Source organism: Crocodylus porosus, unplaced genomic scaffold, assembly GCF_001723895.1.
Source record: "Crocodylus porosus isolate Cpor-Errol unplaced genomic scaffold, CroPor_comp1, whole genome shotgun sequence".
Lineage (NCBI taxonomy): Eukaryota > Metazoa > Chordata > Crocodylia > Crocodylidae > Crocodylus > Crocodylus porosus.
The window spans coordinates 101,309,010-101,321,256 of record NW_017728931.1 but is presented as its reverse complement, the minus strand read 5'-3'; positions in this window follow the sequence as shown (position 1 = coordinate 101,321,256).

The following is a 12,247-nucleotide window of genomic DNA, read 5'->3' as shown; positions in this document are numbered from 1 at the left end:
GTCCCTTCCAGCCCTAATGTCTATGAAATCTATGAAAATCTTACTTGGAGGTAGGCCAACTGGTAGCATCTCATGTATCAGCATTCCCACGCTTCAAAATGGAGGTGGGGGCACTTTGCCTAAAGCTCATCAAATGAGCTTTAGTTAAAGTGTCCCTGCCACCATTTTGAACTGAGGGGATGCTGATACATGAGAGGCTGCTGAAGTGTTGTAATTACAATGCATTGGAGCTGCCTCCCCACATGGCAACAGCCACCCTATCTGCCTATAACAGAAGAACACAAATTTCCATTTGTAGCCTCACTGAGGGAGGGCTGATATACATATATACATCTATACCAGACCAGATCTGGGTGGGTGGTGCCCCAGATGCTGACACCCCACTGGGTCTGGTGATGGTGGCCTCCTCTCAGCCTCCCTCCACCCAGCTGGTGGGGTTTCCCCCAGTGCAGGGGTCTTATCTGGTGGAGGACCCCCACCACCACTCATCCTAGTTCCACTCGGAGCAGCTAACATCTTGGGCACTGGGACCCTGTCAGGGGGAACAACTCAGACCCCCCTCTCCACCTCCCTCCACCCCCATCTCCACCCCCACCCCAAGCAGCCTGGCCCATCCTCTTCAGGGGAGGTGCCACCTACTCCTAAGAAAGCCAAGAGCAAGAAGGGAGCATCCCAGAGAACCCCAGCCCCCTTGGGGCCCGCCTCTCCCAGTGCTGGGGAGAATATAGCCAGGACGCCTGACTCCACCGTGCCCGCCCCCTGGCAATCCCACTGCCTCGGGCCATGACTGAGGGTGCCCCAGCAGTGTCTGGCAACCCCTCACCCACATCCCAGCCATTTCCCTTCTGTGCACCAACTATAAGATCTTGGTGAAAGTGCTGGCAAACTGGCTGCACACCACCATGGCCTCTGTCATTGGGCCCAGTGCTACCATGTGCCAGGCAGGACCATCCAGGACAACCTGTTCCTGCTGCCTGACCTGCTCATGGCTGCAGAGCTCTTTGGCCTGGATGTCAGCCTGGTCTCTCTGGACCAGGAAAAGGCCTTTGATCTCCTTGACCACCAGTACCTGTTTTGCATCCTCGAGGATTTTGGGTTCAGGCCCCTTTTCATCGTGGCTCTACAGGTCCTGTACCATGATGTCTCTAGCTTGCTAAAAATGAACGGTGTACTGTGCACCCCATTCCTGGCGCATTGGGGCATCCACCAGGGCTGCCCCCTGTCAGGCATGCTGTACGCCCTGGCCATTGAACTGCTGCTGCACATTCTGAGATGTCGCCTGACTGGCTTAGGCCCCCCAATCCAGCTGACGGCATATGCAGACAACATGACAGTCTTCCTGAGCAGCCAGGCCCTGGTGGACTGCTAGTGCACCTATGAGTTCACCTCTTCAGCCTGCATCAACTGGGGTAACAGTGACAACTTTCTGCTTGGGACGTGGGCTGGCACACCCACTGGACCTGCCAAGGGGCCTTGTCAAGTGCCAGGAAGGCCTCAAAGCCCTGGGAGTGTTCTTGTGGCAGCCGGCCTTCATGGCCCGCAACTGGGAGGACTTGACGGAGGGAGTGGAGGCCCACCTGCAGCGCTGGTGCTCGCCAGCCCTTTCCTACTGAGGCTGGGTCCTCATCACCAACAACCTGGTGGCAGCAACCCTGTGGCACCACTGCGCTGTGCTGGACCCCCCACCAGAGCTGCTCAAAGGGCTGCAGCGGCTCCCAGCGGAGTTCTTTTGGGATGGACACCACTGGCTCCCACAAGCCGTCCTTTACCTCCCCACCACCAAGAGGGTCCAGGACCTGATCATCCTGGCCAGCAGGGTGGCTGTCTACCACCTGCAAGCCCTCCACTGGCTCCTGTATGCTGAGAGCCACCTCCCATGGCAGCAGCTGGCATGTCAGTTCCTGCACTGGGTAGGGGGCCTTGGCTTTGACTGGGAGCTGGTTTTGCTGGACCTCACCTTTCTAAATGGGGTGGTCCTTCCCCCATTCTACCACAGCACTGTGTGGGCCTGGTGGGCTGCCTTCCACCTTTGGCCCCAGGCCAGGTGCCTGCAATGCCCACAGCTACTTCAGGAGCCCCTGGTCTACAACCTAGCCCGGCAACATGTTGTGCCAAGTCTGGCCTTTGCCAGCCTGTGGTGGTACTCATCAAGGTGCATACCACACACCTGGGGCAGCTCTTGGACCCTGCTCAGTCAAACTGGCTATTGGCTGAGGCCCACGCTACCCAGCTGGCTCTGTGCTCCATCTGCACTGTGGGCCGGCTTCTGTGAGCCATTAGGGCCACCCTCCTGATGGAGGTGGTGGCTGCCCTGGAAGGCTACCTCCAGGCCCGCCAGGCCCTCCCTACCATGAACGCCACAGGCAATGCCTTCCGGCTACTGCCGGTCATTCCAGGGGTGGCCAGCGAGCTAGCTGAGTGGCCTGACATGCCGTTAAGGCTCCACATGCCCCCTGGAAGCACAGGCTGCCCCTTCAGCACACTGCCCTGGAGGGGACTCTACACATGGATGGTGTGCACCTGGCATGCCCAGGTGCTGGCCTGCCACCCTGACACTGTGTGGGGCGGTACCTGGCAATGCCCGGGACCCCAGCGCGGTGCACACTGTACAAGGCACCCACCGCCAAGAAGACCGGTGACCTTCAGTGGAGATTGGTGCATGGCATCCTGGCCACTGACACCTTTGTGTGCCACCTGGACCCTGTGGCCTCGGCGGCCTTCCCCTTCTTCCCAGGAGCGGTGGAAGAGAACATTTTCCATACCTTCCTCAACTGCCCCCAGCTCAGTCCACTCTTTGCCGCCCTCAGGGTGCTGCTTCGGGTGCTGGGCCGGGACATTTCAGAGGACAGATACATCTGCTCTTTCTCATACCAGGCAACCGAGTAGGGTGCAGTCAGCCTAGCCAAGTTCCTGATGGGCCAGACCAAGATGACTGCCCTGAAGAGCCAGCAAAACTGGCTCACTGGGACAGCTGGTGCGGGCCCACCTCTTACTTGAGTTTGAGCATGCGGTCCTGTGGCGGACAGTGCCTACCTTTAAGGAATGCTGGGCTGTTGAGGGGGAACTGTGCCAAGTTGAGGGGGGATGCCTGCTCCTTGCACTGTGATGCCACCACCTGCTCAGGGTGCAGGGGCGGGTCCAGCGAGCCAAAACCTCAGGCTTTGCCCAGGTGGACTGACCCTTGATGTCCTGAGGCCACCCCCTGGGTGTCCCTGCTGGCAGAACTGTATATATGTATATATTTCTTTGTTCCGTTTTAAAAAAATTTTTGTCTAGAGTGTGCGGACAGGGCTTTCAGGCCATGACCCCAGGCCTTGTCCTTGAGGCCCAGACCTTTGGGCCAACTTGTACATAGTCTTTACTGCCCCTCCACTTTCACTCTCCCTGGAACAAATGTTTCTTTCTTTCTTTCAAGCTGGCCGCCAGCAGGTGAAGCCCTTCTGAGCTCCTGCAGCTCAGGTCCCTTCTGCGCGTTCCCACCACTCCCTGCCCCCCCCATTCCTCTCCCCAACCCCTCAAACCATTGCCTCTCCCCACCCTGTGCTCGAGGACCCCCTCTCTGCCCCTTTCCCCTACTTTCTGAGCATTTTCACCTGGGCTCTGGCAGCCTCGTTTGTCTCTGCCCCTCCCCCACCCTCACCTGTGCTCTCCCTTTGATTCCTGCTGCCTCCCTCCTGCAGAGCCCCTTACCTTGGTCTCTGCCATCTCCTCCTGCCTTAGGGCTTGTCTACAGCCACTGCAGAATTGCTCTGCCCCCCTGGGCCGATTTTGGGGCTGTTTCAGCCCCCTCCCAGTCCCCAGCTTCGGTCTGAGGCTTTTTTTCCCCCCTCTGTGAGAGAGTTAACCCTCTCCTGCCCAGGATGGCTGCCAGCAGCCAGGACACATGGCACGGGGATGTCTCTGCGGACCTTCCCCTCAGCCATGGCCTGCAGGTGCATACCCCTCTCCATGTCAGGGTGGAGGACTGCGCTGGAGCTCTGGAGGACCTGCTGGGATGCTGCAGTGTCCAGTATGCCTCCCGGGTAAACTCAGTGCCCATCATATATTTGAGCTCTCCCAGCCTGGTGAGGGAGGTGTGTGCGGTGGGGCTGGAGATCTCGGGGGGTCCACCACTTGGTTATGCCCCTGGAGACCCTGGCAGTGTGGGTGGTGGCTTCCAACATCCCCCCACGCCTGCCAGACCAAGACCTCACCAGGGCGCTTGAGATCTATGGTGTCCTCACCAGCCCCTGGCATAGGCTGACCGTGGAGATCAGGGACCCCAAGCTCAGGCATGTCCTGTACTTTCAGAGGCAGGCATTCATGCTCCTCATGGGTGGCACCCAGAAACTGCTTCTCTCCATGACCTTCATGTTGGATGGGAGGCCATACATGGCATACCTCTCCCAGCGCGGGAATTCATGCCACTGCTGCGGCAGCAGCTCCCTCCTGGCTGCCCAGTGCCCACTGGGGCAGTCTGCCTCTGGTGTGGGGACCTCATCAAAGGGTGGGGTTGGGAGATCCTCCAAGACACCCTCCACCCCTACTCCATCCAGGGGGATCAATCCCTCTGGTGCTGGCATGCCACCCGGGGGGAGCCTGGGACGTCTTCCCAGGGTTCTCCTTCCACTGTGGTGACTGATGCCCTGCCCAGTGGAGGGGCTGGGGAGTCCTTCCAGTCCCTCCCTGTCCCAGTTCCGCCTGGGGTGGCTAGCATCTCAGGTGCCAAGGCCCCATTAGGTGGAGCAACCAAGACCTCCCCTCCACCTCCCTCCACTCCTGCCTCAGTCGAGGCAGTGGACACCGGAGGTGGTGAACCCCAAGCAGCCTGGCCCGTCCCCTTCAGGGAGGTGCTGGCTGCTCCTAAGAAAGCTAAAAGCAAGAAGGAAAAAGGAGCTTCAAAAGGAGCGCCTGCCGCTTTGGGGCCTGCCTCTGACACCACCGGGGAACATGTAGCCAGGGAATCTGACCCCAACCTGCTTGCCCCCCCAGAAACCCTGCCACCTCAGGCCAGGACTGAGGTTGTCCCAGCACCGTCTGGCAACCCTTCACCCCCATCCCAGCTCATGGGGCTTGTGAGCGGCAAGGTAGAAAGAGAGTGTCTGCCTCCCCAGCATCAGGCACAGGAGACAGCAGAGGGTCCTGCTTCCCCCCGCCTGCTCCCCTGCCCACCGAGGCTGATGAGGAAGAGATGGAGTGCCTGCCCTCCGAGCGCCACAAGCAGCCCCGGGAGCAGGATGACATTTGCTCCCCAAAGTGGATGGGGATCGATCTCCCGGAGACGACAACCCAGATGCTGAGGGGGGCCTGCTAGGGAGCCTGGCCATTGAGGGCACCTTCACCAGTTTCACCAGGAGGTCCCCTCCCAGAGTACAGTTCCACCAGTTCTCAGTCAGCAACATCCAGCTCCTGCTGGAGAACCCACCCAGGTTGGCACCCAGTTATGGAGGCCTCCTCAACCTCTTAGACCAGACCAAGAGCCAAAGAACATGGCGGAGAGTATCCGGCACTGGTGCCCAGACCCTGCGCAGTTTGTCCGAGCCGCTAGCAACGCGGAGAGGCTCATGCGCTGGGACCCAGGCACACGTCAACATACCTTCTGGCTTGAGAAGCTGGTGACCCGGGTGAGGGAGGTGAGGGGCCAAGGCGGGCCCACGGAATAGGGTCAGGCAAGAATAGGCCTTCCCCTGTCTCTGTGGTTTTTGCCCTGCTCTGTCACCTTCTCTCCACACTGGCCTACCCTTCCTCTCTATTCTCCTGCTCATGGCGGTTACCACCATTGCCTTGCTAAACACCAATGGCTGCAGAGACCTGGTGAAGCAGACAGCCATCCTGGAGAGCTTGCAGCAAAAGTGGCTGGCGATTGCATTCCTCCAGGAGATGCACAGCAACATGTATGTCCAAGCTGACTGGCATGCTGCCTGGAGAAGCCACTTATTTTTGAGCCATGGCACCAACCTCAGCGCAGGAGTGGCAACCCTCCTCTCACCACACCTGCAGTACAACTTGGCGCTGGCATGAGAGGTTGTCCCCAGCCAGCTGCTGACCGTCCACATCACCCTGGCACACCAGAGCTTGATCCTCGTCAATGTCTATGCACCCACTGATGGGAGAGAGAAGATAGCCTTCCTCGAGACCCTGGGTGACCTCCTGCATGATGCCAGTGAGAAGGATGACCTGCTCCTCGTGGGCGGGGATTTCAATTGCACTGTCAACGTGCTGCTAGACCAGATGGGGCTGGAGCCGCACCTGCCTTCAGCCTGCAAGCTACAGACCATGCTGGAGGTGGTGAACTTCGTTGACGCCTGGCGGGTCCTCCACGCTGACACATACCAATACACCTGGGCAAAGATGAGTGCCAGTGCCATGACCCTCCTTGACCACCTCTACATGGCCCAGGATCACCTGCCATTACTATGTAGCAGCCTCATCATCCCATCGGGCCTTTCAGACCACGCCCTGGTCTGCTGTAAGCTGAGCCTGCCTGGCAGAGCATGCATGCGGGCCCCATACTGGTGCCTCAACATCAGCCTGCTCCAGGACACCCACTTCTGGGGCTGCTTTGCCCACCTGTGGAGAAGCTGGGAGTCTATGCAAGCAGACTACCCCTCCTGGCGGCTGTGGTGGGACATGGGGAAGACCCAGATTTGGGCATTCTGCCAGCAGTATTCCCATCTGGTGGCAAGTGAGATCCACCGCCGCACCCAGGAGCTGAAGGAGGACGTGGCGGAGCTTGAGGCAGCCCTGCTCTGTGCAGGCCACAATGCGGCGCTCCTTGAGAGCCTCCAGTCCCACAAGAAACACCTGCGGGAGCTAGCGGAGGCTGCGGCCCGCGATGCATGGACTCGTGCCCGCTGCCAGGAGTTGGCAGAGGCCGACGCCCTGACTGGCTTCTTCTTCGGCCCGGAGAGATGGTGGGCTGCAGCAAAGACGCTGGGCCATCTCCAGACCCCAGAGGGATGGCTGCTCACGGACCTGGGCAAAGTGCGAGGGCAAGCCATCGCCTTCTATCGGGACTTCTTTGCAGCTGACCCCATCTGTTTGGAGGCCACTTGGCAGCTGCATTAGGACTGCTGCGCCTCAGCACTTCACAGGTTGAGGCCCTGGAGCACGAACTCTCCCTGGCTGAACTCGAGGCTGCTGTGGGGGGACTTGCCTCTGGCCCCGTGGAATTTTACAAAGCCTTCTGGCCCCTCCTTGGGCCCAGACTCCTCCGTGTGTTTCATGACAGCCTTGCTGAAGGGACCCTGCCGACCAGCTGCCGCTGGGCAGTGTTCACCTTGCTGCCGAAGAAGGGAGACCTGGGCTGCCTTAAGAACTGGCGGCCCGTCTCCCTTCTGTGCGCCGACTATAGCATCTTGGCGAAGGTGCTGGTGAACCATCTCCGCACCATCATGGCCTCTGTCATTGGGCCAGAGCATAGCTACTGTGTCCCTGGCAGGACCATCCAAGACAACCTGTTTCTGCTGCGTGACCTGCTCATGGCCATGGAGTTTTTGGCCTGGACGTCGGCTTGGTCTCCCTGGATCAGGAGAAGGCCTTTGATCACGTCGATCACCAGTACCTGCTCGGCACCCTCCAGGCTTTTGGCTTTAGACCTCTTTTCATCGCGGCCCTCTGGGTCCTGTTTCACGATGCCTCCAGCCTGCTCAAGGTGAATGGCGTGCTGTGCTCCCTCTTCCTGGTGCGTTGCGGCATACTCCAGGGCTGCCCCCTCTTGGGCATGCTGTACACGCTGGCCATCGAACTGCTGCTGCACACTCTGCAACATCGCTTGACTGGCTTAGCCCTGCTACTGGCACCAGGCCCAACCACTGGCCTCCCGATCCAGCTGACGGCATACATGGACAATGTGACAGTCTTTCTGGGCAGCCAGGAGGATGTGCAGGCCCTGGTGAACTGCCAACACACCTATAAGCTCGTTGCATCAGCCCGCATCAACTGAGGCAAAAGTGATTCACTCCTGCTCAGGACGTGGACCGGGGCACCTCACCTGGTACCGGGAGGGCCTCACAGCCCTGGGAGTGTTCCTGAGGCCGCCGGCCTTTGCAGCCCGCAACTGGGAGGGCCTGGCAGAGTGAGTGGAGATCCACTTGCAGTGCTGGTACTGGCACTTGCCCGCCCTCTCCTACTGTGGCTGGGTCCTTGTCACCAACAACCCGGCGGCGTCGACCCTGTGGCACCGCTGCACTGTGCTGGAGCTCCTCAAGAGACTGCAGTGGCTCCTAGTGGACTTCCCCTGAGATGGACACCACTGGCTCCCGCGAGCTGACCTTTACCTGTCCACCACCGAGGGGGGCCAGGGCCTGATTGAACTGGTCAGTAGGGTGCCCACCTACCGCCTGCAAGCCCTCCAGTGGCTCCTGTACGCCAAGGGCCACCTCCCGTGGTGGCAGCTGGTGTGCCGGTTCCTGCACCGAGTGGAGGGCCTTGACTTTGACTGGGAGATCTTTCTGCTGGACCTCACCTTCCTGAATGGGGCGGTTCTCCCCCAGTTCTACCGCAGCATGATGCAGGTCTGGTGGACTGCTTTCCATCTCTGCCCCCAGGCCAAGCGCCTGTGTTTCTTGCAGCTGCTTCAGGAGCCCCTGGTCCACAACCCGGCCCTGCAGCATGTCGTGCCGAGTCTGGCCTCCACCAGCCTCGTGGCTGCTCTCATCGAGATGTGCACCACCCACCTGGGGCACCTCCTGGACCCTGCTCAGTCGGGCTGACTGTCACCCAAAGCCCTGGCTGCCAAGATGGCACTGTTCTCTGTCCGCACCATGGGCCAACTTCTGCATGTTATTAGGGCCGCCCTGCCAACATAAGCAGCGACCGCCCTAGAAGGCTACCTCCAGGCTCACCAGACCCTCCCCACCACAGACATCACAAGTGTTGCCTTCCCACCGCTGCTGGTCATCCCAGCGGTGGCCAGCGACCTGGCTGACCAGCCCAACACACTGCTCAGGCTCCCTGTACCCCCCAGCAGCAATACAGGCTGCCCCTTTGGCATGCTGCCCCAGAAGGGACTCTACATGTGGGTGGTGTGCGCCCGGCATGCCCAGGTACTGGCTGGCTGCCCCCACACCACGTCACAGCAGTGCCTGGCATGGCCTGGGACCCCAGCATGGCGCACACTGTACAAGGCACCCACCGCCAAGAAGACCAGCGACCTCCAGTGGAGACTGGTGCACGGTATCCTGACCACTGGCACCTTTGTGCTCCACCTGGACCTGGTGGCCTCGGCGGCCTGCCCCTTCTGCCCAGGGGTGCCGGAAGAGGACATTTTGCACACCTTCCTTGACTGCTCCTGACTGCAGCCACTCTTTACCACCCTCGGGGCGCTGCTTCAGGCACTAGGCTGGGACTTCTCAGCAGAAACCTACATCTACGCCTTCCCGTACCGGGTGGCTGAGCGGGCCGCAGTAAGCCTGACCAACTTCCTGGTGGGCCAGGCCAAGATGGCCACCCTGAAGAGTTGGTGAAACCGGCTCACGAGGACCAGGATGCATGACGCCCTGCAGCTTAACCAACTGCTGATGCGGGCCCACGTTTCTCTTGAATTTGAGTATGCGGTCCTCCAGCAGACAGTGTCCACCTTTGAGGAATGCTGGGCCGTTGACTGAGCACTGTGCTGAATCAAGGTGGGACGCCTGCTTCTTGCCCTGTAACACCACCAGCTCCTCAAAGTGCAGAGGCACTCCCAGTGAGCTGAGACCTTGGACTTTTTCCAGGCAGGCCGACCCCTGAAGTCCTGGGGCCCCCCTGAGTGTCCCCACTGGCAAGAACTGTATACATGTATATATGTAAATACTTCTTTTGTTCTTTGTGGGGGGGGGGTTGGGGCGGGTTGTCTAAAGTGTGCGGGCAGGCCTAGCAGGCCATGAACCCAGGCCTTGTCCTCGAGGCCCAGATCCTTGGACCAAACTATACATGATTTCTACTGCCCACCATTTGTCACCCTTCCCAGAATAAACATCTCTTAAAAGTCAAAGTCTTTCTTTCTTTCTTATATGTATAATATATATGCTGTTAACACTAATAAGCTTCTTCTCTTCCCTTCTGGGATCCTTAGGAACCAACCAACCCACCAATCAACCAACCAAACTGAGTATTTTGCTGATGCCAGATAGCATCAATAAGTCAAAATAGTCCTTATGAAATTGAATTTAAATGTATTAATTAAAGTCCTTCCCTGAAAAGAGAGGATTTTCTACCTCTTTCTTCAATGGCCTGGAATGTCTCTTTCTTACTTCCCTGCTTTTCCTTCCTTATTTCAGGGTCACAGTACTATTCCTCTCTCTTCCATCTCTCCTAGGAATTTTGTTTTTCAAAAGCATAGCATAGGATCACAATTAAATACACTCTTTGTAGAAATCACAAATGCTGTTTCTTCTAACATTTATTTCAAAGCACTGAAATAATCTTTGATTATTTACTAATGCCCCATTTAATGTTTCCTTGGCTTAGGCCTTTCTTTTGCTTCATTTTAATTGTGTAGTTTACCTTTTGCTTGGCCTGGCAGGTTGTTTGATTTAAAAATCCTGCTGACATGTTTTTTGTCATGCTTACAAGATTCACACAGTGCTTTCCCAGAGCTTCAAGATGGCTTCAGGCCTACTGCTTAGCCCCAGTTCTGCAGTCTCATTGGTCAACAAAAATTGCTAGTATTGTCAACAAATTGTTAATATACACAACGTGGCTAGGGATGCACATTCAAAAAGCCTAAGCCTGAATTGATTCAATATTTGCAGGTTAGTTTAACCTGGCTAGGCTATGTCAGTTTTGTAACCAGACAAACATCCAAGACTTGCGGGCACGTGCCTGCAGTGGCTAAGCCTAGAAGCCGAGGTGCTATAGCAGCCCTTCCTTGGTTTCCACAGGGCTAAACTGAGGACAGTGTGACCAGGCAAGACATTGTGGGAGGTGTTCCTGGCAGGGTACTGTGATAAAGAAGGGGTCCCCACCCTTGATAACAGAGTATTTATTAGCTCTGTTATCAGCATTTAACACCTCATCAGAAAACAAAACCTCATTCACTTCAAGGTCTTCTTAAACAGGTTTTTCCAAAGGAAGGAATGCAGGGACCAAATGAGTTGTTGATTATCTCCAAAAAGCCCTAAGTGGACACTGTCCTGTCTGCCTTACATAGCATAAGCTAGCATACCACATGCAGGCTAAAGTCTGTGTTGTGGAAGAGAGGAGGAGAAGATCTCTACTTCAGCAACAAGTGTGAGGGGGAAGGGAGTGGGTGGGGCACGGGGAAGCCAGCAGACAATGCTGTGCCTGCAAGTCTCTGCCGGAGCTCTGGCCAGGGAGCAGAGGGGAGAGGCCAGCCTCGATGTGGAACAGAGAGCCCCATCCAACCTGTAACTGGGTTCTCATTGAGACTCTGTTGTTAAGAAAAAAGGGGGGCAGCTGGAAATAATTACACCATGAGGAGGGTGGGCCCCTGGCCCTAAGGAGCCAATGGTGGCTACACCCCGGAGGATAAAAAGGAGAGGAAGAAGAGAAAAGGTGCCTTTGGACACCCCAGAGAGTGAGAAAGAGAGGAGGAGCTTCAAGAGAGATCCCCCCAGAGAGTAGGATCTGGGAAGAGAGACCCCAGCACAGGATCAGAGGGATCACAGAACCCAGACTTTGCCTTTTCTTACCTTGATTCCACTGGAGCAGTGGTGAGTGCAGGGAGAAGCAGGGCTGTGCCGCGGGCTGGAGCTGCAGCCGGCATTCAGGATTGGGGACGACGTTGAGTCAGACGGGCAGCGGGAGGGATTACCCCCACCCAGACCCCTGAAGAGTCCAGGTGACTCCAGGACCCTGAGGGAAAAGAGATACCGAGGGCTGAGCAAGCAAGCCCTAACAGTGGGAGAGCCATGGAGCCTGCATGCTGAAGCTGCACTACAAAAGAAGATAAGCGAAGTGTGTGTAACAAGCTGCTAACTGGTCAATTAGCAGTGGGAATTGAACAAAAGGAAAGCTTTCTTTTTTTTCTCTTTTTTACTTTCTTTCAAGTACTGGGTGGGAGGGGAAGTGGGCTAGGACTCAGGAAAGATGGAGAAGCCCGGAGATTCCCTTCACTGCGCAGAGGTTGAAGAAGAGACCCTGTGGACCTTGATTCTTCAGTGCCGACAAGCAAGTAGGCACACTACTGCACTTGGTGTTCCAAGTAGGGGGCTGGAGGTCCTCTGCTGAGAACAGAGAGTGACCCAGCTGGGATTCAGGATTAACCCTTCGGACTGTGATTCACCCCCCCCCCCCAAAGGAGAATTTCCTGTTAAACTTGCAA